This window comes from Pristiophorus japonicus, chromosome 1, assembly GCF_044704955.1.
Source record: "Pristiophorus japonicus isolate sPriJap1 chromosome 1, sPriJap1.hap1, whole genome shotgun sequence".
Taxonomy (NCBI): Eukaryota; Metazoa; Chordata; class Chondrichthyes; family Pristiophoridae; genus Pristiophorus; species Pristiophorus japonicus.
In genome coordinates, this window is record NC_091977.1 from 133,075,824 (window position 1) to 133,103,278 (window position 27,455).

Consider the following 27,455-nt stretch of genomic DNA (forward strand, 5'->3'; position numbering starts at 1 on the left):
AAACATTATAAAGGACTCTTGTAATTAGTATGGGGTGCAATACTAGAAGAATTAGCACCAATCCATACTAGAACTAATTCTAGTATTGCAACCCATATTTGTGATAGATTACAGCACAGAAGAAAGCCATTTGACACATCCATTTAGTCCCATTCCCCAGCAGTTTTATTTATCCATTTCCCTTTTAAATGCTTTCATACAAAGGGTAGTGAAAATCTGGAACTCTCTGCCTCAAAATGCTGTGGATACTGGGTCAATTGATCTTGCAAGACTGGGATTGATAGATTTTTGTTAGGCAAAGGTATCACGGGATATGAAGCAAAGACAAGTAACTGTAGTTGAGGTACAGATCTAATAGAATGGTGAAACAGGCTCAAGGGGCTCCTGCTCCTATTATAGGGCCCAAGTTTCGGCATCTGTTGAATACGGTGCACCTCCAAGACTTACGTGACCTGCCTAGGCTCGAAGGTGCGCCGGAATAAATTACAGCAATTCCCCGGTCCTCCTGGACCGTGGCGTGGCGTGGCGCAGCGTTGTCTTCCTGGGGCGGAGAAAGTCTATTGTACTCTGCAGGTGGGCGGGGCTAAGCCCCTGCGAGTCTAAATACAGCTGGCTTTGTTGCGCGTGCGCGTTGCAACGTGCGCGCATGCTCAATGGAACCTCGACCTTGGCAATCGGCCATTTAAAGCGAGAACGTGGCACTCATTTAAAGCTGGCTGGGATTTTTGGTTGCAGGTAGGAAAAGGATTGAACATTATTTTATTGATTCTTGTGCAGAGGAGTGCTGAAAAGGTGCTGCATAGGTGCAAGCAAGGACATTTAAAGGGAAAACGTGGCACTCTGTTACAGCGAGCTGTGTGATTTATGGGTGCAGGAAGGGAAGGAGTGAAAAGTCTTAAGTGATTCTTGGAGTGCAAAGGGGTGCTGCACATGTGCATGCAAGAAAAGGACTGTGTTTTTAATAATCACTGAGTGGAAATCCAGTACCTGTACAGCAATGCAAGAACATGCAGCGAGAACGAAGAACTTCTTGCATGACGAAGTCGAGACACTAGTTAATGGTCATTGAGGGTAGATGGCAGGAGCTGGACACCAGCAACAGAGGCCGCACAAAAGTGGCACCCAAAGAAATCAAGAAACGCTGGGACCTGCTTGCAGATGAATACTGCGCAGTGGTGAATACCAAGAGATCTGGAACCCAGTGTAAAAAGAAATGGCAGGACCTTGGTCAAGTCGTTAGTGTAAGTAATATCTTCATTTTCTCAATGGAATTGCAATTCTAAATGTGACCAGTTGTATATGTCCCACCCGGCAGAAAGGCACCCTCTCTTAAAAGTTATATTTTCATCATTGCAGAAGAAATTGGCTCACAACAAAAGGGAAAGAACACGAACAGGAGGAGGCCCGCCAAATCTGCACCCACTGACACCCTTGGAACAGAGGGTCGCTGCCATGATGAGTCATGCCTGGAGAAAGGCAATCAGTGATGCACAAGCTGGGCCCACACGCTTGGGAGAGGGTAAGTCCTGAAAATGCATCGTGACCCTTCAAATCATCCTGCTGCCTTGCCTGCTATGTGCGAGACTATCCATGTCACCCATCCTGCACACTCCTGTGCTGCTAACCATTTGACTGTTCGGTTATATTTTACAGAACATGATGTCAATCCAGAAGATTCAGAGGAAGAGTCGGATGCATGCGATCAAGACCAAGGTGGTGACGGGGAGGAGGGGTGAATGGATATGTGTTCAGGGAAGAATGTCGATCGTAATATGGATCAGTTCATAGTGCAGGGCCTCACTATCCCAGAGAATACCATGAATTCTCCTACAACATTCCACTCCTTCATCTACCCCCCATCCTTCCGTGGTGCTTTAAGTTCTGATGCGGCATGTCATCGTCTCCTCGCGTACCCATCCGCGCTTAGTGATGCAAGTTCTGGTAAGACGTTCCATGGTTTCACATCCTTTGAGGTTGAGGGTCACAGTGGTGGTGGTGGAATGCAGCTTGTAGCACCCAGGGCCCCATTGTCAGAGGTAGAGGGTCATGGTGGTGGAGGTAGAACGCAGTGTGGAACACCCAGGGCCCCAGTGTCAGAGGTAGAGGGTCCCAGTGGTGGAGGTAGAATGCAGCTTGTAGCACCCAGGGCCCCATTCTCAGAGGTAGAGGGTCACGGTGGTGGAGGTAGAACGCAGTGTGGAACACCCAGGGCCCCAGTGTCAGAAGAAGCGGGTCCCAGTGGTGGTGGTGGTGGCGGTGGTGGAATGCAGTGTGGAACACCCAGGGCCCCACCGTCCCACCCTGCGCCTCGCACTGGAGTGGTGCCACGAGGCAGAGCCGGGGGGAGAGTAAGGAGAACCCGCGTAGGCTCTCCTGAGATGCAGCATTCAACAAATGGGCTTGACGTTATTGCATTGGGTGTGGAGGGCAATGACCTTACCCGTTCACTCGAGGGCACCATCAGAGGGGTTGGTGATGAGTTGACAGCGCTGTGTGAGCAAATAGCAGTTATGCCACGTGAACTGAGTGTGGGAATGGCACGGCTAGTGCAAATGCTGGCAGAGGCCATCGAAAAGTTAGCTGCTGTAATAAGCGCACACCTCCCTACCAATAAAATGCCCCTCCCACTGCAATCCCAGTATCAGCCTCTGTAGAGATCCAAGCAGGGACCCCCCCCTCTCTCTCCCCCCCACTCTCCCCCCCCTCTCTCCCCCCCACCCCCCACCCTCTCTTCCCCTATCCACCCACTCTTCCCCCCACCAATCCTTCTCTTCCCCTACACCCCACCACCCCTTCTCTTCCCCTACACCCCCTCCCCATGAGGCAGTGCACATGCACCGAGATGTGGATGAGAGCTGGGTGCAGCCTTTCTTTGCTGCTGGTGTTGATGTAGTAGATTTGATGCCACTGTTGGAAATGTTTACAAATTGAAATTGTGTATTAAGTTTTGTAACTGTACAAGTATATAAGTGATCATAGAGTTTTTAAGTGATCTTAGTAAGTTGTTTAAATTTACTGTGTTAAAGTTATCTTATGGTTGTTCAGTAATTTTGTTTATAGATTGAAATTGTTTACTACGTTTTCTAACTTTAGAACTATATAAATGTTTGGGGTTGTTAAGTGATCGGAAAGAGTCAAATCAAATTTGATACAACAATGATTTTATTGCAGTAAAGTACATTGTAAAGATTTCAATGAAATGTATTGTACATTGAGACAGAATCATGACAAGAATGGTTTTATTATTATTGCACTAAAGTAAAGTACATTGTAAGCATATCAATAAAGTTCATTACTTAACATTACAACTGATTCCTGGTCCATTAACATACCAAACACAATCTTTAAGGAACACCTGCAAAAGATAAACAACCCTCATCCCTTCAGTCATGCGTGCCTCCTGCACCTAGCCATGACCGAGGGGCATGCTGGTGTGGTGTGTCGTGGCTCGGAGATCTCTCCTGCTGCAGTGGGATGGGTGTCCGTGGACCAAGGAAACCAGCGACTAATTGCACTACAGTATCTGAAACACACAGATTGGTCCTGCTGCTGGCTGCGAGGGGTTGGGTTGGGGGGTGGGGGTTGGAGCGGGGAGGGGAAGAGTGCTGTTGGGAGTGCAGGAGTGAGGAGGGACACACGGAGCGAAGGGTTGGGATGTGGGGGGTGGCGGTGGGGGTGGGGGAAAAGTGCTGCTGGGGGTGTGGGAGACAATGGTGGGTTAGGGTGGCTTACAACACGTTACTCTAACAGTCAGTCCCTGACGGAGGCACAATGCCAAACAGTTAGTTTTACAAATGAGGTGAGTTAGTCAAGTAGTAGGTTGGACTAATGGGGTATGATGATTTCCAAAGGATCAAATTAGCCATAATTAGGTGTTGATATGCCTGCCTCAGCCAAGAGCCTACACTTGTTTATTTATAAAAAGAGAAGCAACTATCCTCATTCAGCAGATATAAGGCAAGATATCATCAAAAGAGGTTTTTGGACATTTTAAGTGATGTGTTTAATGCTTCAGTCCTTTTTGTGTTTAATTCCCACCACCGCCCCTCCGGCTGTGCCTGCACTGAGCTTACCTCTAGGTAAGGTTGTTCTGAACTTACAAAAGTGGGCACTTACTCCAGCCTAAGTTAGTTTGTAGTAAGTTTTCACTGCTGAAACTTGCAAAACAGGCCTGAGTTGCTGGACACACCCACTTTTGAAAAAAAATACCTTACCTAAAGCCAACCTCAACTAACTCAGTAGAACTGGAGCAAACTAATATCCGGGAATTGCAATTTCTAACATATTCCAAACTAAACTAGTTGCTCCAAAAAACTAGGAGCAACTCCACCTGAAACTTGGGCCCATAGATTCTGCTTTCCTCACTGTTTCTGGCATGGCACTCAGTATCCAAATCATCCTGTGAATTTAATTTAAAAATCTCCTAGCTTATTCCTTCATTCGAGTTGAATTTACTCTTTTTATTATCAAAGAATATCCAATGTTAGAATACCAAAGGGCAGAAAATGCTAGTGGGAGTTGTGTACAGACCACCAAACAGTAGTAGTGAGGTTGGGGACGGCATCAAACAAGAAATTAGGGATGCGTGCAATAAAGGTACAGCAGTTATCATGGGCGACTTTAATCTACATATTGATTGGGCGAACCAAACTGGTAGTAATGCAGCGGAGGAGGATTTCCTGAAGTGTATTAGGGATGGTTTTCCAGACCAATATGTCGAGGAACCAACTAGAGGGTTGGCCATCCTAGACTGGGTGATGTGTAATGAGAAAGGACTAATTAGCAATCTTGTTGTGTGAGGCCCCTTGGGGAAGAGTGACCATAATATGGTAGAATTCTTTATTAAGATGGAGAGTGACACAATTAATTCAGGGACTAGTGTCCTCAACTTAAAGAAAGGTAACTTCAATGGTATGAGATGTTAATTGGCTAGAATAGACTGGCAAGTGAAACTCAAAGGGTTGACGGTGGATAGGCAATGGCAAACATTTAAAGATCACATGGATGAACTTCAACAATTGTGCATCCCTGTCTGGAGTAAAAATAAAACGGGGAAGGTGGCTCAACCGTGGCTAACAAGGGAAATTAAGGATAGTGTTAAATTGGCCAGAAAAAGCAGCAAACCTGAGGACTGGGAGAATTTTATAATTCAGCAGAGAAGGACAAAGAGTTTAATTAGGAGGGGGAAAATAGAGTATGAGAGGAAGCTTGTTGGGAACATAAAAACTGACTGCAAAAACTTCTGTAGATATGTGAAGAGAAAAAGATTAGTGAAGACAAACGTAGGTCCATTGCAGTCAGATTCAGGTGCATTTATAATGGGGAACAAAGAAATGGCGGACCAGTTAAACAAATACTTTGGTTCTGTCTTCACGAAGGAAGACACAAATAACCTTCCGGAAGTACTAGGGGACCGAGGGTCTAGTAAGAAGGAGGAACTGAAGGAAATCCTTATTAGTCAGGAAATTGTGTTAGGGAAATTGATGGGATTGAAGGCCGATAAATCCCCGTGGCCTGATAGTCTGCATCCCAGAGTACTTAAGGAAGTGGCCCTAGAAATAGTGGATGCATTGGTGATCATTTTACAACTGCCTATCGACTCTGGATCAGTTCCTATGGACTGGAGGGTAGCTAATGTAACACCACCTTTTAAGAAAGGAAGAAGAGAGAAAATGGGTAATTATAGACAGGTTAGCCTGACATCAGTAGTGGGGAAAATGTTGGAATCAATTATTAAAGATGAAATAGCAGCGCATTTGGAAAGTAGTGACAGGATCGGTCCAAGTCAGCATGGAATTATGAAAGGGAAATCATGCTTGATAAATTTTCTAGAATTTTTTGAGGATGTAACTGGTAGAGTGGACAAGGGAGAACCAGTGGATGTGGTGTATTTGAACTTTCAAAAGGCTTTTGACAAGGTCCCACACAAGAGATTGGTGTGCAAAATTAAAGCACATGGTATTGGGAGTAATGTACTGACGTGGATAGAGAACTGGTTGGCAGACAGGAAGCAGAGAGTCGGGATAAACGGGTCCTTTTCAGAATGGCAGGCAGTGACTAGTGGGGTGCAGCAGGGCTCAGTGCTGGGACCCCAGCTATTTACATACATCAATGATTTAGATGAAGGAATTGAGTGTAATATCTCCAAATTTGCAGATGACACTAAGCTGGGTGGCGGTGTGAGCTGTGAGGAGAACGCTAAGAGGCTGCAGGGTGACTAGGACAGGTTAGGTGAGTGGGCAAACGCATGGCAGATGCAGTATAATGCGGATAAATGTGAGGCTATCCACTTTGGGAGCAAAAACACGAAGGCAGAATATTATCTGAATGGCAGCAGATTAGGCAAAGGGGAGGTGCAACGAGACCTGGATGTCATGATGCATCAGTCATTGAAAGTTGGCATGCGAATACAGCAGGCATGCAGAAGGCAAATGGTATGTTGGCCTTCATAGCTAGGGGATTTGAGTATAGGAGCAGGGAGGTCTTACTGCAGTTGTACAGGGCCTTAGTAAGACCTCACCTGGAATATTGTGTTCAGTTTTGGTCTCCTAATCTGAGGAAGGACGTTCTTGCTATTGAGGGAGTGTAGCGAAGGTTCACCAGACTGATTCCCGGGATGGCAGGATTGATATATGAGGAGAGACTGGATTGACTGGGCCTGCATTGGCTGGAGTTTAGAAGGATGAGAGGGGCTCTCATCGAAACATATAAAATTCTGATGGGATTGGACAGGTTAGATACAGAAAAAATGTTCCCGATGTTGAGGAAGTCCAGAATTAGAGGACACAGTCTAAGGATAAGGGGTAAGCCATTTAGGACTGAGATGAGGAGAAACTTCTTCACTCAGAGAGTTGTTAACCTGTGGAATTCCCTACTGCAGAGAGTTGTTGATGCCAGTTCATTTGATATATTCAAGAGGGAGTTAGATATGACCCTTACGGCTAAATGGATCAAGGGGTATGGAGAGAAAGCAGGAAAGGGGTACTGAGGTGAATGATCAGCCATGATCTTATTGAATGGTGGAGCAGGCTCGAAGGGCTGAATGGTCTACTCCTGCACCTATTTTCTATGTTTCTATGTTTGTATGTAAAATCTGTAGATTTGGTCCTTCTCCATATCTACTGTCCTTGCATCAGCTTATCAGCATTGACAGAGGTATGTATACTGTTGAGGCTACTGTAATTGCACTACTGCTCTTGCCTCCTTCACTACTATATTATTTTATATACATTTCAAATGTTATTCTGTCTAAAAATGGCTGAGTCATCAAAACAAATACTACATTTGTATCACAAGCTCCAAGATAGCTTTTCTAACCTGCTCTCAATATTAAAGTTATTTGACACAATTATAAGACATAGATGAATGAATGAGGCAGCTTAGGAGGGAGTCTCTTCAGGACTTGTTAATAATTCAAAATAACTATCTCAAGCTATTTTACTCCCTTGCTAAAGTCCTCCCACACTACGTACCAATCCTCAGCCAAAAGGGTGGGTAAGTGACCTGCTCCCAGGCATCTGCCAATGCCTCACAATTCAATTTTCCCTCCCTTCCCATGCAGGAACATCTATATAGCCTGTTACTTTCCTCAGAACAGATAAAAAGTTCAAAATGAACTGAATTTCAGTTACTGGTTTCTGTCTAAAAACTGCCCAAAGATACCAAATCAGTAAAGAGCAAATTGTTGCTGATTCCAGCAGAGGACATCTGTAACATAGCTCCGACATCGGGCTTGTGCATAAAGACTGTGAAAACCCAGCAACTGAATTTATATTTCTGCTTATGTTCCTACTCCCCTGGTTTCAGGTTTTACAGGTTTGGAAGCTTGATGGGGTCTGTTCCAAGAACTGCTAGTGTACCAATCCTAAATTTGTACACCAAAATTGATTAACATCAGCAACTTGCGATGTATGAAATATATGCAAATTACTAGAACTATTCATTGAGGGGCCGATTTTGAGCAGCCGTGGCCCACTCCCGCCTGCATTCCTGCTGCAGATCTGCCCAGAACCACTCAGTGGCACAACTGAGCTCCCGCCTGCCGAGCTCCCAGATTCCTGTGAGCGGGAGTCGGCGGGACTCGGCGGCAGAACGGGGGCGGACCGCTGGCTGGAGGCTGATCTGTCCCCGACGGTAAGTCTGAAGAACCTGAAAAAAAGGTAAGTGAACATTTTTTTAAAATTCAACAGCGACTTACCTGCGTGGGGTCCCCTGAAGGTCTTCACATAGTTTTTGTATTTTTTATTTGTGATTTTTTTTTTTCAGGTGTTTGACCCTAGGTGGGCCCGACTCCATCCTCGGTGGCACGTGGGCGACGAGCGCCTCTGCCGCCGAGAATGCGACCTCCTGCCCGCTGCCGCCCAGATTGGCTGCGTATGTCTTCCATTTGCCACCCGCCGACCTTTGATGGACCTTCTTCATGAATATCCCGCCCAATTCACTAAATATATTCAAACAGGAGTTAGATGTAGTCCTTACTACTAGGGGGATCAAGGGGTATGGCGAGAAAGCAGGAATGGGGTACTGAAGTTGCATGTTCAGCCATGAACTCATTGAATGGCGGTGCAGGCTAGAAGGGCCGAATGGCCTACTCCTGCACCTATTTTCTATGTTTCTATGTTTCTATGTTTCAAAGTACCATCCGGTACCTCGCCGGCCATCGGCGGCTCTTTGGGCGGCACTTGGGCGGGCGGAGGCCTTGCTGAAAATCGGCCCCTTAAACTTTTGTGCGTCCTGAGATCCTCTGGTTTGGGGTGGTAACCTCTCTGGGGCCGAGAATGGGGTTACTACCCCACACGGGAAGTGAAGCGCAATGTCACGCGCTCCACTTTCTTTCGGGACAGGATCGGGTCTCTACGCGGCCTCTAAGCGTAGTGCTAATGCGTTTCAACACCCCTGCCCTTCAGTTAAAGGGGAGGGATGCTGCGAGCTCTGCAGGCCTTTTGGTGGGCCTCCACTGGGCCACCAAGGATGAAAGAGGCCGTGGCCAGAGCCTGGCACTGAAATGGAGTGCCGGGCTGCATGATCGCAGCCCGGACCCCACGATATCATTGGACAGTGGCCTGACTGGTGAGTCGGGAAAATGAATGGCGGCACATGGCGCAGTGCACATCCCCTTTAAGTATCGCCCCGCGATCAGTCGGCAGCCTGGTTCGCGACCCGTGGCACAGGGATCGACCGTGGCAGCCTCACGGGGCGCTGGAAAAATACCATTAAAAGTTTCAAAACTAATTGTTGCTTTTGAAGGTAATGGTTGGACATGACCTATCTGTTCATCTTTAAAGAAAGAAATATTGAGGGATAAAATTCCTTGTAGAATGTCTACCGATGCTAGTGACTGTTTATTACCACAATCTATCGGTGTATGATGTTGTTAGTTCATTCGGTATTGTCTTTTTACACCATAAAATAGATAATCTTTTCCATTTTGATATGTAACCATACTTAAACAGACATATTTCCTTTTGGTGATTGAACTAGGCAATAATTGGAACATTTTAAATGAAATATGTCCCTAATTTTTAAGGAAAACTTTCTTTAGTAATCATACTTTTTTAATAAAACTGAATTGTATCACTACAACTGGTATATTTTTCTAACTGATAAAAGTGTTTTTGATTCTTTGTAACATGATTAGGGGCATCAGAAAAATGAGATTTTTATCCCTAAAAACTGTGAGGATTGTCAGCCTCAATAATTGAGGCACAGGCATCGACCGCGGCAGCCTCATGGGGCGCTGGCCAATTTTCGCCCCAGGGTCGCCGCGCACGACGATGACGTCATCATTGCTGGAGGCGCAGAAGCCCGGGGCACTACCAGTGGGGCATGTGCTACTGGATTTGTGCCTCTGCTAACTCCCATGCAAATTCACGGGAGCCGGTAGCGTCTCTCCCCACTGCCCTCCCCCCGGAAGTGCTAATGGGAGATGCACAGCAGTGGAATTTCATGCCCAAAAGGTTTAGGCACTCCAGTACCAGGTGTTAATGTTTCAAAAAGTCAATGCCAAGAGTTTCACGGCCTGAAACTGATTTCATGTTGATTAATTTCCATTTTCTCAATTATTGAGGCTGACAATTCTCACAGTTTTTAGGGATAAAAATCTCATTTTTCTGATGCACCTAATCATGTTACAAAGAATCAAAAACACTTTTATCAGTTAGAAAAATATACCAGTTGTAGTGATACAATTCAGTTTTATTAAAAAAGTATGATTACTAAAGAAAGTTTTCCTTAAAAATTAGGGACATATTTCATTTAAAATGTTCCAATTATTGCCTAGTTCAATCACCAAAAGGAAATATGTCTGTTTAAGTATGGTTACATATCAAAATGGAAAAGATTATCTATTTTATGGTGTAAAAAGACAATACCGAATGAACTAACAACATCATACACCGATAGATTGTGGTAATAAACAGTCACTAGCATCGGTAGACATTCTACAAGGAATTTTATCCCTCAATATTTCTTTCTTTAAAGATGAACAGATAGGTCATGTCCGACCATTACCTTCAAAAGCAACAATTAGTTTTGAAACTTTTAATGGTATTTTTCTCTGTAAAGCCACAGATAATACCCAGAAGGCATAATAAATGACAGGATAAACATGATTTCTACTAGACTATTGATATTTCAGGATTTTCTAAGAGTCCCACTGCAGCCAATCAAGTGATCAAAATGAAATACTTAGTTTCGGTGTTGAAAAATATAAAAAAAGGAAACAACTGAAAATGTCATTAAAGTGACAGATCATTTGTGTTTTTTATGAAAGTGTTTCTGAGTGATTTATCAGCTACATTTTTATAACAAGTTGGAGACCTAGAGCAGTGTCCTGTCAGTATAGTGTTTATGTTGAGATTTATACTTGCACTTTCACTTATTACAAATATGTCTTTATTAAGAAAGAAATAGGTAAGCCTCTCTTTTTTCCATCTTTTCTGATTTTTTTGTTACACTTAGTCAAAATAAAATAATTAAACAGCTCCAATATCATTTCTTGCTCATCACTTTCAATTTGCCAATGAAAGAGGTGGAAAAACTGACCATAATCAGGAAGTGGCAACAGCAGTGCTTCACTGTAGTATGAAATAGATTTCCTCAGAGAACCATTTATGCTGACCACTTGCAATAAAATCATGTTAAAACAAATAGATCACTTCCTGCTGTGAAAGCTCCAGGAACTCTGAGTTGATTACAATGCCCTTTTGGATGGAGGTATGAACATTTGCTTTGGACGGTCTTCAGCTACAAGAAATCTCATCGGGAGAACATGCAGACGTGCATGTAAATACATCGTAGGGATCATTTTACAAAAGTGTGGATCCAACATGGAGTCTCACCTGCAAGGACTGTATTTTAGGAATTTAAACAAGTGCCTCACGATTTTCTATCCATTATTTTAATGATTCCAATTTCATACAATATCCTCCATAATGTTTCTTAAATCACTACAGAGAAACGACAAAAATATCAACTCTCAACATCAGTTGGGTTGTTCTGGTTGTGTGCTCGCTATCTACTGTTTTTCATTTGATTTGTTTACCCACAAGAATCGCAGGTCCAAAGGGAACCAATAAAAAGTGATAATCTTAAATAATAACGAGTGACAGGCTTGAAAAAAAAGCTTTTACACCCATGTGAGCAGTTAGCGTGAAGAGGCAATAAAAAATTTAAGAAAGTCAACAGGTAAAAATCAACACAAAATAAGAAAGGCTACAGTAACATGTGAAAAACTCAAAGAGATCTATTAGAGGAAAAGCAGAATGGATAAAAGAGATGGCAAATAGGTTCCAGAATCCCCTTTGTGAGACAGTTGCTGACCAGCACAAGCCTCATTTCACCCCGGTTCTTATGCAAATTTTTTCCCATGCCAGATTTCAAGTTTTGCAATACCTCTTTTCCCATTGTTGTTTCTTTATTGATTCTCAGGATGTGGGAGACACTAGCATGTTCACTTTTATTATCCATTCCTAGTTGTTCTGGTGGACCTTTTCTTTGAATCATTGCGGTCCTCTGGCATTAGGTTGGGAATTCCTGGAAACTGCAGATCACCAATATCAAATGGGACAATTGTTTAGCTTCTTAAAATGCATAGGTTCCGTTGCAGTGCTGGTAGTCAGAACTACTGCCCATCTTGATGTTCCAGTTCTGATCCTGTCTGAATTTAGATAGGATAGGAAGCCTGTGCAGCAATAAGATTTAAAACCTGCCATAAAGGGCAAGTGAAAGCACTGGAGGAAGCAGGCAATATAGCAGAGAATGATGGCTGCAAGGGCTAGCAGAAGAACATCATATTTCAAGTGCTGTGATCTGGGTGTCTGGCTAACAGTGATACACAGCTGGAGAGACTGGCTGTTTGGAGTCAAGGGCAGGAAATCCATGAAGAACAAGGTTGCAGTGGCAATTCTACCTAATCAATCCTTGCAGTTTCTTTCTCTGTGTGGCACTCCTTCTTTCAGCACCTCCTGATGCTCGAGGGCTGTATCCTCTGATCCCTTCTCCTATCCTGTGTCACCTGCTAACCACAAGCTAACCACACTTTCCTAAGCCTCCGTAACTGACCACACCTGTTCTTTTGTGATTTTACGCCCCTCAAATAACCTGATGTGTTAAATTATTGTAACAAAGGACTCTGCCCAGACTTCATTGCTATTCTCATGTCTTCTTCTCATATCCCTTACAAGAGAAGGTGGCTCTCAACCATCAGGAATCGCACGCCATAGGTCCCCCAAAAAAAGTCCTCTGACCCCTTATGAGGAAGCACCCCTGAAGAGCCATGCAATTGAATATATTGGCAAAAACGATGTAAGAAGTCCAGTGTTTGCTGCAGGTTTGTCTGAGCCATCTGCAGTTTGCCTGTATAATGGTTTGGGAGTGCAAACATAGTAAGAAGAAACATAATTGGGCACCTCCAAAAGCTGCCACGTTTCTTTATTTCAAGATAGTCGAAAGCAAGATGCCACTGAGGAGGAATAAAGGGAAGTCATAACGGGAAGCAAAGAAATGGCAGACCAATTGAACAAGTACTTTGGTTCGGTATTCACTAAGGAGGACACAAACAACCTTCCGGATATAAAAGGGGTCAGAGGGTCTAGTAAGAAGGAGGAACTGAGGGAAATCCTTATTAGTCGAGAAATTGTGTTGGGGAAATTGATGGGATTGAAGGTCGATAAATCCCTAGGGCCTGATGGTCTGCATCCCAGAGTACTTAAGGAGGTGGCCTTGGAAATAGCGGATGCATTGACAGTCATTTTCCAACATTCCATAGATTCTGGATCAGTTCCTATGGAGTGGAGGGTAGCCAATGTAACCCCACTTTTTAAAAAAGAGGGAGAGAGAAAACAGGGAATTATAGACCGGTCAGCCTGACATCGGTCGTGGGTAAAATGATGGAATCAATTATTAAGGATGTCATAGCAGCGCATTTGGAAAGAGGTGACATGCTAGGTCCAAGTCAGCATGGATTTGTGAAAGGGAAATCATGCCTGACAAATCTTCTGGAATTTTTTGAGGATGTTTCCAGTAGAATGGACAAGGGAGAACCAGTTGATGTGGTGTATTTGGACTTTCAGAAGGCTTTCGACAAGGTCCCACACAAAAGATTAATGTGCAAAGTTAAAGCACATGGGATTGGTGGGGTAGTGTGCTGACGTGGATTGAGAACTGGTTGTCAGACAGGAAGCAAAGAGTAGGAGTAAATGGGTACTTTTCAGAATGGCAGTCTGTGACTAGTGGGGTACCGCAAGGTTCTGTGCTGGAGCCCCAGCTGTTTACATTGTACATTAATGATTTAGACGAGGGGATTAAATGTAGTATCTCCAAATTTGCGGATGACACTAAGTTGGGTGGCAGTGTGAGCTGCGAGGAGGATGCTATGAGGCTGCAGAGTGACTTGGATAGGTTAGGTGAGTGGGCAAATGCATGGCAGATGAAGTATAATGTGAATAAATGTGAGGTTATCCACTTTGGTGGTAAAAACAGAGAGACAGACTATTATCTGAATGGTGCCAGATTAGGAAAAGGGGAAGTGCAACGAGACCTGGGTGTCATGGTACATCTGTCATTGAAGGTTGGCATGCAGGTACAGCAGGTGGTTAAGAAAGCAAATGGCATGTTGGCCTTCATAGCAAGGGGATTTGAGTACAAGGGCAGGGAGGTGTTACTACAGTTGTACAGGTCCTTGGTGAGGCCATACCTGGAGTATTGTGTACAGTTTTGGTTTCCTAACTTGAGGAAGGACATTCTTGCTATTGAGGGAGTGCAGCGAAGGTTCACCAGACTGATTCCCGGGATGGCGGGACTGACATATAAAGAAAGACTGGATCAACTGGGCTTGTATTCACTGGAGTTCAGAAGAATGAGAGGGGATCTCATAGAAATGTTTAAAATTCTGACGGGTTTAGACAGGTTAGATGCAAGAAGAATGTTCCCAATGTTGGGGAAGTCCAGAACCAGGAGTCACAGTCTAAGGATAAGGGGTAAGCCATTTAAGACCGTGATGAGGAGAACCTTCTTCACCCAGAGAGTGGTGAACCTGTGGAATTCTCTACTACTGAAAGTTGTCGAGGCCAATTCACTAAATATATTCAAAAAGGAGTTAGATGTAGTCCTTACTACTAGGGGGATCAAGGGGTATGGCGAGAAAGCAGGAATGGGGTACTGAAGTTGCATGTTCAGCCATGAACCCATTGAATGGTGGTGCAGGCTTGAAGGGCCGAATGGCCTACTCCTGCACCTATTTTCTATGTTTCTATGTTGCTATGAAAGTGGTCTTTCATCTCTGCCGAACTCATAGTTTGGAGAAATCTACCCAGGAGAATTTAGATCGTTTCGATGAGGGTTTTCACTGGATGAGATACAACACATGTTGGACGGTTCAGAGTTGACTGGGGAATCATTTCTTCTTCTTCTTCCTGTTCATGCTCTGCCCTGATTGCAAGGACATATATGGGAATGCCCAGAGTGAACCCCATGGTAAGGGCTCCATAACAGCAAAAGGCTTCCCTGCTTCAAACTACAGAAAGGCAGCTTGGAGGAGGAGTTTTGGAAGTTTCAGTGCTGATTGAAAAGTTTGATTATTATGAAGTTTCATTTGAATTCTCATTGGTGCTTTTCTTCCTGTTGCTATATAAAAATAGTTTTATTGTATTATATAACAAATCTATTTTCTACAATATTCCTATTTCTGTCTGCTTTTTCACTTGCAGTAAGACAAGTGATCAGAACATTATTTTGGGGTTCCAATGTGCTTTTAGATCAGTAGAAGAGCAGTTCGAGGGTAAAAGAAAATCAGGCATGATTACACCTCAGGCATTTCATATACACAGATCGTTACCACAGGATCTGCATTTACTGACCTAGAAAATCCTTTCTGGCATGCCTTCAGCATCTCCACAAGGGAGCTGTCACCTAGCAATGCTATTACCTGGAGGCCAACCTGCAGACAACTTCTACATAGGGAAGTAGAAGGTTAGTACTGAATTAAACTTTTATGCCACTGGATCATTCCAAGCCACCATCAGCTGTCCACAAATATATTAAGCAAGTGACAGAGGGCTTGTTTTCAAAGGACAATATTTCCATTAGTTTACCATGTAAAGGAACCTTCAGTTGGACAGGGCACAGAACATTTCCCACGTAGAAAGGTTCTGAAGAGTGTAGAAGCTTATCGATGACATCTGTGTGATCATCTGCCAGGAGGTTCCAGGTCCTCCTCTACCACCATCACTTGGCTCTTTTCTTCTGTGCAATCTGCATCAACCAGTACTACCTCCTCAAGTTCACTAACTCTATCCTCTGTCAGGATACTGGCAGTGCTGGCCAGTTGCTCTTCAAGAGCTACAGTGGCAGGAAAGCAACAAATGTTAACAAATGCTGGCTGCAAGAAACACGACCAAATGGAGCTTGAATTGTGTGTGATGTTTCAGTCATCATATGTTCTCCTGGTGCCCCACAACCAACATCACCAGAATTTTGATAAGAGTGAATAGAGAATGATTATTTTCCCAAGTCACTAAGAAAGTGAGGAGAGAGGTTAGGAGAAAATTCTTTATGTAGAAGGTTGTTGGAGTATGGAATGCTTCTTCTCATGGAATGCATGAGGCAGAGACCGTTACATCTTTTAAGGGAAAATTGGATAAGCATTTGTAGCAGAGGGGCATACAATGCTATGGGTAGAGAGCTGAACACTTAGTTCTGGATTGCCCTAGCAAATAGCTAACATAGACATGATGGGCCGAATGGTCTCCTGTTCTGTAAACTTCTATGGTTCTTTGTGCTATGGTATTGCACATAGAGAATCAAGACCAACTGTCATCTCAGGTGATGTGGAGATAGGGAGGAGGGAATAATTGGACCTAGGTGTGCAGACATAGTTCAGTCCTAATTTAAAGTCATACTTTCTGTCTTTATTTTTATATATTACTTTGATCACTTATTGTTAACCAACAAAAGTTGTGATAATGTGGTTGTAGGGTAGAGTTGGTTGGAGTATAGGAATTTCTCTGAAGTACAGAATGAGGGGCTGTTAGATGTAAAACTGAGGTGCTGCAGTGTCAGTAGTGGTGAACGGTGTAAGTACAGTAACACACGTTTACACAGGTAGTTTCCATTATAAATGGGTCATCGCAATTTACAAAGGATAAAGTTAACAGAAGCATAACAAAAATGTGATAACAGGAAGTGCACACAAAGGCAAGATTTTTAATGCATTACAAGTTATATTTGATTGGTGCAATTTAAACATTGAAAATTAAGTGAAATAGTAAAACTATTACACAAAGACAATGTACTCTGCCAATAATATGACACAGCAGAATTCTTTTAGCTTAATAGCACATATTCATGATTCTACACGGTGCTCATTATGATAGTTTGTGAACTACTTTAGATGTAGGTCAACCTTGAATAAATAGTATATATCATACATGACACAGGTTGGCCAGTTCCTAATTTTTAGAAGTATCCAGTAACGTATAGAGTCATAATGTACTGCATTTATCTGCTACAAATTAAAGCTCTTTGATCAGACTAGAATAGGCACTGCAATAGGGTGATTGCTGGGTTTTTCAAACTCCGTCTCCTTATCAGGGTACATGTCTGTTGATTTGTGGGAAGCTAGCTGTTTTTCGTTCCTGACAAACTCCAGTGATTAAAATGTAGTGGTCTGCTCTCCTTCCTTAGATAAACATGACAACTGAAGAGTTTCTAGTGTTGGTAGCTATGGTCCATGCAGATTGCATTTTAATGAAAATAATGCATTATGTTCATTACAGACCTCACAAACCATACCTCATTAATGTATTCTGCCTTGGCAGTGTATCAATCTATAAACCAGTATCAGTAAAATAATGCCTGCATGTATTTTTCATTCTAAATGAGGGCCATCATATTTATTGTATTTGGAAAAAAAACACACACCGCCAAAATGGCACCTTGTATGAGCACCCCTATATGACTTTCTACCTGATGTCAATTGTGATACTGACTTATAGCCACTCAGAAAATGACAGTCCAGAATTAAGCTACATTTACACCCATTTATTAACATGGAATATTTATTGAAGCTATTGGTTCCACACTGAATTTGGTAACATTGGCAGGCATGTTGGTTTTGCACGCTAGGGTAAAAGGGGCAATAGCGAATTGAAGTCAATGGACGTAAAAATCAAGAGAGATGCAAAATGGGCTGCTCCTTCACGAATGCCTGTTTTATTCTGTCGCTGAAAGTCAAATTATCCTCATTTGGTGAGGCTGTGTCCACATTGTGCATCTCACTCATTTGAAATAGGTGCATCAGGAATTCTGAAACCTGGCCTGCTCAAGCATGCTTCTTAAAGAGAGATTATTCTTTGAGTTGTTGTTGATTGTGTGATTATATGTTGCTGTTGAGTGTGAGGTGGAGCATTGTAGCAAGGAAGATCGAGAAGAGGGTTGGTGCGATGACGCAGCCATGCTTGACCCCGGATGTTGATTGGGTCTGTGGTGGATCCATTGGTCAGGATCACGACTTGCATGTCATCGTGGAGCAGATAGAGGATGGCGACAAACTATTGGGGGCAGCCGAAATGGAGGAGGACGCTCCATAGTCCCTCGCAGTTAACAGTGTCAAAAGTCTTTGTGAGGTCAAAGAAGGCCATGTACAAGGGTTGGTGTGGTTCCCTGCATTTCTCTTGCAGTTGTGCCGTAAAGTTCATATCCGTTGTACCCCATAGTGGACGGAATCCGCACTGTGACTCCGGGAGGACTTCCTCAGCCACAGGGAGATGACGGTTGAGGAGGATTCTAGCGATGACTTTCCCAGTACCGGCCAAAGGGAGATTCCTCTGTAGTTGCCGCAGTCGGACTTATCCCCTTTTTTAAAGATGATCACGATTACTGCATCTCAGAGATCTTCCGGCATGCTCTCCTCCTTCCAGATGAGAGAGATAAGGTCATGCATTCGCACCAATAGTGTCTCTCCACCATACTTTAGTGCCTCAGTGGGGATACAATCCGCTCCCGATGGCTTGTTGTTCTTGAGCTGACGGATGGCCTTTTCTACTTTGTGCAGGGCTGGGGTTTTGCTGAGATGGTGGCGGGTAGCATGCTGCGGGATGGAGTCGAGGACACTCGTGTCAAAGGCAGAGTCTCGATTAAGGAGATCTTCGAAGTGTTCCTTCCAGCGGGTCCTGACTGCCTCGGTGTCCTTGATGAGTGTCTTCCCAATATTGGCCAGCAGTGGGGTGGGGCCTTGGGTGCTTGGACCGTAGGTGGACTTGACTGCAATGAAGAATCCTCGCACATCATGGCTGTCGGCTAGCTGCTGAATCTCCTGTGCTTTCTCCACCCAGCATCTATTCTTTAGGTCGCAGGTTTTTTGTTGGACCTCGGCCTTCAGCTGCTTCCGAATTGGGTTGTTGTTTTAGGTTCAGAAATGCCCTGCGCTTGCGATTTATTAGCTCTTCGATCTCCTGGTCATTCTCATCAAACCAGTTCTGGTGTTTCCAGATTGAGTGACCGAGCGTCCCTTTGCAGGCACTGGTTATGGTGGCCTGGAGGGCAGACCAAGCACTGTGGGCACTCTGCGTCTCGGGGTCACCAGATTAGCAGTGAGGCGCTGGCTGTATAGGGCTCTCTTAGCTGGGTCTTTAAGTGCCCTGGCATTGATTTTTCTGCGGCACTGCTTCTGTTGTCGTCATCGCTTTGGGACTATATTGATGTAGATGACGGAACGGATTCGGCGATGATCCGTCTGGCAGTCGGCGGCTCCTGTCATGGTGCGGGTGATGCGCACATCCATGTGATCCCTTGCTCGAACGATGACGTAGTCGAGCAGGTGTTAATGCTTGGAGCGAGGGTGTTGCCACAATGCCTTGTACTTGTCCCTTTGGTGGAACAAGGTGTTGGTGATGACAATGCTCCACCTCACATTCAACAAGCACCCCGCTGGAGTGGAACTATAGAACCGTGGGAACCTGTTCAACCTTCGTCGCCTCCAGGCCAGATCCAAGACCATCTCTGTTATATATGTAAACTTGTATATACTCCATACAGCCACCAGAGGGCTCATCCCCTGGAAACCCAAGGGATCCCATAATCCTTTGGGAACACAGGTATTTAAGGAGGCCTCACAGGTTGGAGAGGCACTCTGGAGACCTGCAATAAAAGACTAAGGTCACACTTTACTTTGAGCTCACAGTGTTCAGTCTGACTCTTTCTCCATACATAACAGTCCCATCCTCTGTCGTCGAACTACAATATGCGGATGATGCTTGCGTCTGCGCACATTCAGAGGCTGAACTCCAAGTCATCGTCAACATCTTCACCGAGGGGTACGAAAGCATAGGCCTGACACTGAACATCCATAAGACAAAGGTCCTCCATCAACCTGACCCCACCACACAGCACTGCCCCCCAGTCATCAAGATCCACAGCGCGGCCCTGGACAACGTGGACCACTTTCCATACTTCGGGAGCCTATTATCAGCAAGGGCAGACATTGATGACGAGGTTCACCACTGCCTCCAGTGCATAAGCGCAGCCTTCGTTCACCTGAGGAAGAGAGTGTTCGTAGATCAGGCCCTCAAATCTGGCACCAAGCTTATGATCTACAGGGCTGTAATGATACCCGCCCTCCTGTATGGCTCAGAGACATGGACCATATACAGTAGACACCTCAAATCGCTGGAGAAATACCACCAGCGATGCCCCCTCAAGATCCTGCAAATCCCCTGGGAGGACAGACGCACCAATGTCAGTGTTCTTGATCAGGCCAACATCCCAAGCATTGAAGCATTGACCACACTCGACCAGCTCCATTGGGCGGGCCACATTATTCGCATGTCTGACACGAGACACCCAAAGCAAGCGCTCTACTCGGATCTCCTATACTGCAAGCGAGCCCAGGTAGGCAGAGGAAACGTTTCAAGGACACCTTCAAAGCCTCCTTGATAAAGTGCAACATCCCTATCGACACCTGGGAATCCCTGGCCAAAGTGCCCTAAATGGAGGAAGAGAATCTGGGAGGGCGCTGAGCACCTCGAGTCTCGTCACCGAGAACATGCAGAAAACAAGCGCAGGCAGCAGAAGGAGCGTGCGGCAAACCAGACTCCCCACCCACCCTTTCCTCCAATGAGTGTCTGTTCCACCTGCGACAGAGACTGTAATTACCGTATTAGACTGTGCAGTCACCTGAGAACTCACTTTTGGAGTGGAAGCAAGTCTTCCTCGATTTCGAGGGACTGCCTATGATGATGATGACGATGAAGATGATATATATTGCTCCAGTCATTAGTTGGTTTTACTAGGTACTCTGCTATTTTTACATTATTCACACCCTTCATTACTCTTGGTTTCTGCTGCCACTTAAGTAGAACCATCGGAAGTGATAAGGATGGGAAATCATTTGGATGTTCCCATAGCACTGTGTGATTTAGGTGAGGAAGTTCATAAGGGGACAACAAAGGCAGTTACAATGTTACCTGAGGTGCTTTGTCTGTCCTACATTTGGACCTGTGTTCGGAATGATTATTTACTTGGACAAGTTTGAGTCATTCTGCGCATGCGCACCTGTATGGGGGCAGAACTGAACCCTCAGGGCTGAGCTTAAACACTGTCTCGCACCGCCACCAGAGCCAGAACCATGAATGCGCACCTGACATTGCGGCTGTGTGTGTGCCTAGCCAGAGCCTGAAACACATTTCGTTCCCGGTTGCCAGCCATTTTTTGCCTGGAGAAGGCCAAGAGATCGGAGCAGGGAGGGGACATGAGCTCATGAGCTCTTGTCCTTCTCCGCCCTCCGATCACCTGTCCTCTCTCCCCTCCGATCCCATCCTCTTTCTCCTCCGATCATATCCTCTCTCCCCTCCGATCCCATCCTCTCTCCCCTCTGATCCCATCATCTCCGCCCCTCCCCTCCAATCCCCTGTCCTCTCTCCCTTCCAATCCCATCCTCTCCTCGCCTCCCCTCTGATCCCCTGTCCTCTCTCCCCTCCAATTCCCTGTCCTCTCACCCCTTCAATCTCCTGACCTTCTCCAGGCAAAAACCAGCTGGCAACCAGGAAGAAAAATGGTTCAGGCCGCAGGCTACAGCTAGGCGCATGCACGACCACAACATCAGGTGAGCATTCACGGCTCTGGTGGTGGGTGAAGAGGTGTTTAGGCTCAGCCCAGAGGGCTCAGTTCCGCCCCCAATACAGGTGTGCATGCGCAGAACGACTCAAACTTGTTCATGTAAATAATCATTCCATTGGTTTATTGACTGGCAAATCCTTACTGGCTTCCAGCTATAGTAGTGCTTACTTAGATCTAGTGGCCATTGAATATTTGTACTTCTTGTTTTCTATTTCCTGTTTTAATTAACGTTTCTACCTTAAAGTTGTAGCATTGAGCTTGGTCCCTTCATTCTGAATTAAGAATTTTTATCACTTCCAGAAGGACAAAAAAACAAAAAATTCCAAATATGTAATTAACCCACTTATTAGTGTATAAAGGGGGAGAAATTTGGGTCGTTTGCACCTCCCATTAGCATCCCCGGCGGGCGCTAACGCGACGCAAACGAATTCTCACCCGGAGCCGCTTCCGACACCCGTGAAATTCCGTCGGAGTTAGCGACAACACTAACTGGTAGTGCCCCGGGCCGCTGCGCTGGCGATGACGACATCATCACCGTGCGCAGCGACCCGCTTTCACCCCGGAGCGAAAATTTGGTAGCGCCCCATGATGCTGCCGCGGACAATGTTTGTGCCAACTTCACAGATCGCGAATTGGACTTCAGTCCCCTCATGAGGCAAACATTAAATGGGAGATGCGACGCTGACATTTTTTTTAAATGGCCGGCTTACTGGTCACGGCCTTGCCCTCTTCAAATCACGGGGTCCGTGGCGCAATGTTGCAGTTGGACTCTCCGCTTCTGTGCTGGGCTGCTGCCACAACACCCTGCTCTCCGGTGGAGAAGTGGTGGCCCCTTCTCTCCAATTCAGAGTCTGCTGCATGCCCTCTCCTCATAACGGAAGGGGAGGGCCCTGTGCTCCCGCCAGCACTATGCACCTCTCCGCATAGCGCTGGAAATTCACGATGTTAGCGCCCCGGTCCTGCCCCTAAGAGGAAGTGGATGGCCCGATATTGCGCTCCAGTTCCTCTCGGGAGCAGTAAGCCCAATTTAGCTTCCGGGGTGGGACTTCTGCGCCTGGTGCAGGAGGTCCCGCCTTACATAAGAAAAACATAAGAACATAAGAAATAGGAGCAGGAGTAGGTCATTTGGCCCCTCGAGCCTGCTCTGTCATTTAATAAGATCATGGCTGATCTGATCTTGGGTTCAGCTCCGCTTCCCTGCCCACTCCCCAAAACCATTCACTCCCTTATCGTTCAACAGCCTTGCAGCTGTTACTGCCCCCACTCGGGGTGGTACGCAATTTCACTCCCAGAGTCTTTTATTTTACCAGCCAAGTACAACTATAATTATATTTGTAGAATACTAGATAACAAAGCTAACTACAGCTCCAGTTTCTGTAGGCTGCCTGACAAGACTGCATCAAATTACACACTGCAGACAAACTGTTGGATGTGTCTTGTCCTCCAAGTAAACCAATCAGAAATCTAGTCAAACACACTTGTGTTGCAAATAAACACAGCCAACTGTATTTATAGGACCCTAATTATGCACTCCTCCACATGTATCTGGGCATGTTAGAGGAGTTCTGGCTTTGGTACCATCCCTTCACAAGACAGCTTCCATAGTTGTGACATCTGCTGCAGAATGACTTGGTGGCAACATTTGGAGCAGGAACAGTTCTTACTGTAGAGGTGAAGTTATCATTTGAAGCCACATAAGGAAGTCTATAGTATACACATGTATCAAGCAAATGACAAATGCAATGGTTGCAAAGGACAATACCTTCATCACATTCCCCGAAGAAAGGAGACACCAGCAGGGCAGGGCACAGAGCTTCCACTGGGTGGCAGGGTTCCCTCAAATGTACAACTATGTCGGCATCAGGGCTCCTCATATCAATCCTATGACCTACATGAACAAAAAAGATTTGTACTCAATAAATATTTAAATGGTATCAGATAGAGAATTCAAACAGGCTCAAAGTTGAGAAAACACAGACCCCTACGTGAGAGTTAGCACATTGCATTAAGCTATAACTCACGCTTGACATTTCAGGACTTTTGGCAGCGAGCCAATTATGGGCTAACAATATATCAATTGAGCCAATAAGGTCAAAGGGGGCGAGGTCACAATTGTAAATTGATCCAAGATAAGTAGAGCCATTTTTTGCCATGTATTTCAGAAGGACAAAGGACCTGGCACAAAGCCAGCAGTTTGTTGCAGCTGCCAGAATAAAGTTATGTTAAACTATCACCGGAGTTCTCATCTCATTGAAAATTAAAAGATCTAACAATTTTGGTGTCACGAACAGGATCGCTGAGGGAAGAAACTGAATTTTGGACATCGGACCTACATACTGAGGTAAGGACTCCTCTTTATAAAAGTCCTCAGACAATTGTCTAAATTCGCCTCTCCTTCTACGCGATTCCGAAAGCCTCCGGTTTGCGAACCCTCCGGTTGGTAATCGGCTCGAGGTCCCATAGACATCTAAACTTCGGCGGTGTGTTAGTTAATTCATCACCGACCCACTGATCGGCTGGAAAGCCTACGACTCGAGGCCCCAGTAAAGAAATCAGTACTATGGCAGCAGAAGATAAGAGCAAAGAATTGCCTACAACTGTTAAAGGCAGGCGGGCACCACCTGAGGTTTCGATAGACAAAATCCTCGAACAGTTGAAAGAATACATAGAGCAACAATTTGACCTATCTAAAACCTGTATCAAGATTGAACAAAAGTATGGAACCTCCAAAGGACAATGGTCCTTGGACGAGATCAAAAGGGTCTGGGGAAAAATGACCTGTATGAAAAATAAAGAGCGAACCAGATGGTCCTCAGCTGTTATGGGACAGATCCGACAGCGGAATGAAATTATAACGCGTTCCCAACATGATAGGGACCTGACTAGTACAAAGGACCAACTGCAAGTGGTTTGTGAACAAATGAGACAGAAAAAGCTTGAACTTGAAAAGTTGGAAGCGGAAGTTAAAGATCTTAAAGGTGAAATTAAAGAATGGAAAAAAATCATTAGGTCAAGAGACAGTAATAGGAAAAGGAAAATGTATCGGTCAATTCCCAGGGTACCCATGTTTGGATAAATTAAAAGCGCAAACCCGAAGACACGACCAAGGAATAGATACGGATTCTGAGCCCTCTGACGATACAGGATAGGAGGATGAAGAATTAGGGGTGCATTTTGCCCCGTTTAAAAAAAGACGAGTTGTAGTCAAATCAGAAGAGACTGTGGATGAAGGCGGAACCAAAAAAACAAAGAAAAGACTGTATGAAAAATATTTAGTTCATGATCTGGCAGACCCAGAGAAAATTGATAAATGGTCCAAGGAGTTGCCCAATCCAAAGAAAGGGGGAATGAAAACCTGGGACCAATTGGACAGCTTGAAAAATATATATGAACTTCATTCCTGGAACGGATTGCAAATTTTAACCATAATGGTGCCAAAAACACAAGGAAGAAAATTGCACGACAAGGTAGAAGAAGCTTTAGGGCAGTATGAGCAAGAATTAAACGCAGGGTGGGATGTGATTAAACATTGGCTGCAAGTCTTCAGTCCAGCTAAGACAGACTGGGGAAAAATTGCGGCCTGCCAACAGAAAGGAACAGAGGAGGTCCTGGAGTATGACAAGCAGTTTAGATGCACGTGGCTAGAACATTTGGGTATGAATAATACGGATGAGGAAATGGATGAACAAGTGTTTGGACCCCTGAAAGCAACTTTCATGGCAGGTCTAAAGCCAGAACTGTCCAAAATGCTTAAGGTAGTGTGACCGGACTGGGAAGGTAGAGGAACTACCTTTGCAGTGTTGGTGGAGCGATGTAACCAATTAGACAGGGATATGGGAGCTAACGTCCGAGCTGTGCAGGCTATGGGATGGAAATCCCAGGATTCCGATAAACAGTCATTAGGAAAATTACCCAGTAAATGTCATTATTGTGGGAAAGAAGGCCACTGGGCCAAGACGTGCAGGGCGAAACAGCAAGGTCACGGCCGGGGAAGAGGACGCAGCCAGGGATACAATTCAGCCAACAAACCAGGCTTGTCACAAGGTAACGACCTCATAGAAGCATTTAAGCGACTGACAATACAACAACAGAAAGAGTTACTTGGGATAGCAAAAAACGATTAGAGCCCACCCTGGTCCCCATCCTTGCACTAATACAACAGAGGGGAGATGGGCTATAGATAACTGTGAGGGTGTGCAATAAGGATATTGATTGTCTTTTAGACACAGGGGCAGAATTAACATGCCTACCCCTACAATATGGAAACTTTTTGTCGTTGGATGGTAGGGCACATACAGCCTATGGAGTTGGGGGCCATAAAATGGAAATTAAAAGGACAACACCGGTATTTATAGGTCTGGGTCCACATGAACTAACCACGCCGGTCTGGATAGGCCTAGTAGATCAACCTCTTTTGGGAATGGACGACCTAATCCAAGTAGATTCATCGTTCCATTTCGAGGATAGCCGGGTGACATGTTCAATTAGAACTTTGAAGAAAGAAGAATTGAAGGAACACTCGATATGGCCTAAAGATTAGAACGATTGTGGCCTACTCCAGATGGAGCCTGCATCATTTACCGGGACCAAGCCTCCATGCACTAAACAGTGTCCCATCAGTCCAACTGCCATCGCGGGAATTTTACCGGTTATTCAGCAATGGGAGAAACAAGGGGTGCTTATTAAAACGCATAGCTCCTCCAATAGCCCCGTGTGGCCGGTACAGAAATATAATGAAACTTGCCATTTGACCATCGATTATAGGAAAGCTAACCAGTGTATTGATCAAAAAGCTCCTTTGGTTGTAGATCCCTCCACCAGTTTTAATGCCCTCAAACCGGAACATAAATATTTCTCGTTTATAGATATGGCCAACGGATTTTGTTCGGTGCCTCTGGCACCGGAGGTTCGACAGTGGTTTGCTTTCACTGTCCAAGGACAACAGTATACTTGGACCCGGTTACCGCAGGGTTTCAACAACAGCCCTATGGTATTCCACATGGCTTTACAAAGCCATTTGCGAGAATTACCTCCCCTGTCATCCACAGTCATCCAATATGTAGACGATATCCTGCTAGCTTCAAACATGGAAGACCAGCATGAACAAGATCTACGAGCTCTGCTGGACCACCTTTGGCTGAAAGGACATAAAGCCAGCATCGACAAAGCACAAATATCCCAAGAAGAGGTGGTATATTTGGGACAAAAGATTTCACAAGGAAAGAGAGAACTTACCCAGGATAGAACTGCAGCCATTCGGGCTGCTAAAAAACCCACCACTATTTAGGAACTAAGATCCTTTTTGGGATTGTGTAACTTTACCAGAAATTGGATTGACTCCTTCACATAGCTTGCTCAGCCATTGAATGATATCTTAAAGGGGAAACGTGCCTCTAAAGAAGCCATCACCCTCACTAAGGAACAGCAAGAGGCCTTCCTGAGTTTGAAAAACACCTTGTGTTCGGCACCGGCTCTGGGAATCCCCGACAGTGGTAAGCCATTTACCCTGTTTGTCCATGAGAAAGAAGGATACATGACAGTTATACTGACACAAGAACATGGGAATCGGCAAAGACCTATTGGCTATTATTCGGCAAAACTGGATGCAGTAGCCCTTGGATGGGGAAGTTGCCTAAGGGCCATGGAAGCTGCATGCCGAGTGGTAATGATCACTGCGGGTCTAGTCCTCGACCAAAAGCTGATGGTCAAGTGTCCCCACACCGTACACGCTTTTCTGTCTATGAATGCATTGTCTCAGGTGACGGCAGCTAGATGGACCCGCTTGACAGCAGTTTTAGAAGCTCCTAATCTCCATATGGTCCGGGTCAGCCCGGTTAATCCCG